The sequence below is a fragment of the Episyrphus balteatus genome, chromosome 4 (assembly GCF_945859705.1).
Source record: "Episyrphus balteatus chromosome 4, idEpiBalt1.1, whole genome shotgun sequence".
Classification (NCBI taxonomy): domain Eukaryota; kingdom Metazoa; phylum Arthropoda; class Insecta; order Diptera; family Syrphidae; genus Episyrphus; species Episyrphus balteatus.
This window is the reverse complement of record NC_079137.1, coordinates 51145100-51148690: the sequence shown is the minus strand read 5'-3', so window position 1 is coordinate 51148690 and position 3591 is coordinate 51145100.

Genomic DNA, 3591 nt, shown 5'->3' with positions numbered 1-3591 from the left:
AACAATTAATAGCTATATTTTTTTTTCAAGATGCTTTTAATTTCCATCTTGCTGATCAGATCGCCTAATAAAATAAATACCATACATTATGAACTGTCATTTTTGTATTTTCCGGAAATTACAATCGTCGAAGTCCATCCGTATTCGAGGATTGTAATTATTCGTTCTTCTATAACAGAGAGCCACATTCTCAAATAGCACCTAGCATTAGAAGCCATTGAACTACCTAGCATTATTTTAAAAGCCCATACAAGTTATTAACTTAGAACTTCATTTTGACTTACTCCCTTGACTTGCTGTCACCATCAAGTCTTAAAATCTTTTGAATCAATATTTTTAATGAAGAATAGCTACTTCATGATGATCCTAGAAAAGAAAATTTAAAATACACTACCTTAAAGGGAAAATATTTTGGAACTCCAATTGAAAAACATCATGAAAACGTAAAATGGAAAACCAATCTAATCAATGGGGAAAAGTCAAAACCAAAAGTGTGTGTGATTAAACAAATCCAATGCAAAAGTGATAAGCAAATAGATAAAATGCAAGACTTAACACAGTGTTGAACACTAGATTAGGTATATCTCCACGTCAACATATAACAGGGAATATAAAGGTTAAATTTGTGAGACAACAAAAAAGGTTGGGTAGTGATAACATCAAGAGCTTAGTCTTTAGAGAAAAAAAGAGAGTTCAAATTCCATTTAAATTGGGACAAAAGAATCCTTGAAATAATACTCCCACTATAGCACCACCACTACCATACAACCATCAACCAAACCACATTTGCCATATTTTTGCAGCATTTTGATGATATCTGAAGCCTCAGTCTGCTCTGCTATGATGCTCTTGTGGGGTAAAGATATTCACATTTATATTTTTGTTTCCAAGAGCATACAAAATCCGTTTATTTTATCACCATGATGGCTTATCCATTTCCAATATACAACCAATCTGACATCTGTGTATAAAGATGTTCTTCGATGGTGTAGGTGGGTGGAGGGAAAAATATGGATGACAGGACTCAGCAGAGCTATATTATTGGACGAGTTGTCATTCTCGTCTGCATTGATGAGGAAAAAAAGCAAGAGAAATGAATGTCATGATGTGAATTTTGTTGTTGTACAAGAGTATTTTTCTTCTTTTTTGTGACAGCTTGAAAACACAATCATAGATTCTGACAGCAAGGATTTTGACAAAAATGATTGACATTTGTATCAATGTCTGAAGTTTGATGTGATTTTATGAAAATGTTTGCTAACAAACAAGGAGTAAAACAAACCAAAGTGAAAACAAGTAAAAAGGACGAAAAACTATGATAACCTATCCATATCATAGAAAGTGGTTATGTCAGTTAATCTCTTTGACTTATCCTAGCTTACAATTTGAGGATCCTGAATTCTTAAACAAATTAAACTTTTAAGTTTAAGTACTGAATTGTTTTCGGAAAATAACCAGTGTTTCAATTTGATTCCCATACTTAGTTTATTTTGCAATAAGATTAGAAAAGGATTAAATAAGACCAATTCCCACCTATCTGTATAGCTTCTGTTGGTCTTCAAATTTAAATCCAATCGAATGAAACAAAATATTTGCAATTTTATCCTTTTTACCCATACTCATATGGTTCCTACCTATATTTTTACCTACATATTAAACAATTCAATAATTTCTTCATGCAGGATATTCTGGATCCTGTGTAGTCAGGAAGAGGACGACTCACAACATAATATAGCTCTAAGCTTTTTTGGGAAAATCCCATGACTAATCGAGATTATACTCGTTTATACCTATAGGTACAATATGTGGTAAAATTCCAGTTATATTTTAGAATAACAAGCATCAGGATATTTATTCCTGACCTAATTGTCCTCAAGCATGTATAACAAAAATTAATACCTGGAGAAGGACTCTTAAATGCCAACAATAAATCTTTCATCTTACCTATATCCCTGCTGTATAACTCAGTTGAGACTATTATTATTTTGTTTGTGATTAAAATGAAAAACAAGGCCAAAAGGAGAGAGAAAACGAATACGATAGATGGCAATAAATGATTTATTGTCTTTTATAGCTTTTGCCAATGTAAGGTAGTAAAAGTTTTTTTAAGTGAAAAAGTTTTTTTTGTTAGAGTTGCAAGAAAATTAAGATTGAGAATAGATAGATAGATAGACAGAGACACAGTTAAAATATTGATTCGAATAAAGAAAACTATTTTCAGAGTGGGGTGGGGAAATAGATTGATTTAAATATAAATGTCTTATAAAATCTCAAAGTCAGAAGTTATCTTTCTAGAAATGAGAATTTAGATAGCTTTAAATTAACTTCACAGTAAGCTTACCTAGTTAAAATATATTACTTGCGACATAGGTAGGAACTTATATATTTCAAGCTAAAGTTTGTCCCATTATTCTGTCAGTCTCTGTTTGTCATTAACTCGAGCAAATGCATATACAACTCAATGTCCTTTAAAAGCCAACAAATTTTAAAAGCTACGGTACCTTGAATTATGGAAAAATTTTTTTTTTTTTTCAAAAACGACTCTAACAATTTTGATTAAAACTTTTTTGAGTAGTAGGTACCTACTGTCGCAAACAGGGTCTTATTTTTCAAATAAAAATAATATGAACGATTTGGTCACATATTATGTAAGGGCTCAAATAGTAAAAAAGTACAAAAAATCATAAAAGAATAATTTTAGGTGCTTAGGTGAAATTTGAAATCGTTTTGACCCTTCAAAAAAGAAACTCAACCGTTTAGTATACCTATCTAAAAATTCTTAGAAATAAAATTTGAATTCGCTGGAACCGTTTTTTAAAGTTTTTTTTTTATAAATACAAATTTTTATAAATTTTTCAAAATCAAAAAAATATACAATGCCATTTTAAAGAATAAATTAAACTAAAAAAAAAATAGTTTCAAATTGATTCAGTACGTTTATTTTCGTTGAAATCACTTGATTACGAGAAAGTCTGAACTTCAGACGTTTATATGATAAGTTAAAAAGGGTTCAAAATATGTTTTTTTTTTTTAATTTCAAAAGTACAATCTTATTTGCCACATTTAAAACAAACATTTTGAATAATTTTTGAGAAAAATAAATTTTCTATATCTAATAATTTTATGCAAGGTTACATACATTTTGGTCCTTTAAATATTTTTTTTTTTTTTTTGAAAAATCAGTTATGAACACTGTTTCATATGTACCTATATGAATATACAGGGTGTCCCAAAAGTAATGGATCAAACGAAGTATGCTGATAGGGGATCTTAAGGGCTCTCAGAATTTGGTAACTTGTTCATCCCAAATCCTTAGAGTTTTCGATTTAATGCAATTCTTGTGAAATTTCGAAAAATCCCTACTTGGCAACAGTATTTTGCTTCCTGCGCCCATTATTGATTTTTGTTTTTTACAATTCTTTTACTTAAACATTGACAAATAATTAGGAACAATTAATTAAGAAAAATATTTTTTATTTCATGAGCCATTTCGCTGCAAATTAACTAACAGTTTCAAGTTTTATAAAAAATCAATTTCTAACTTTTATTTGATAGCAACACCCCAAACAAAATTTGTACGGTGTTAGAATG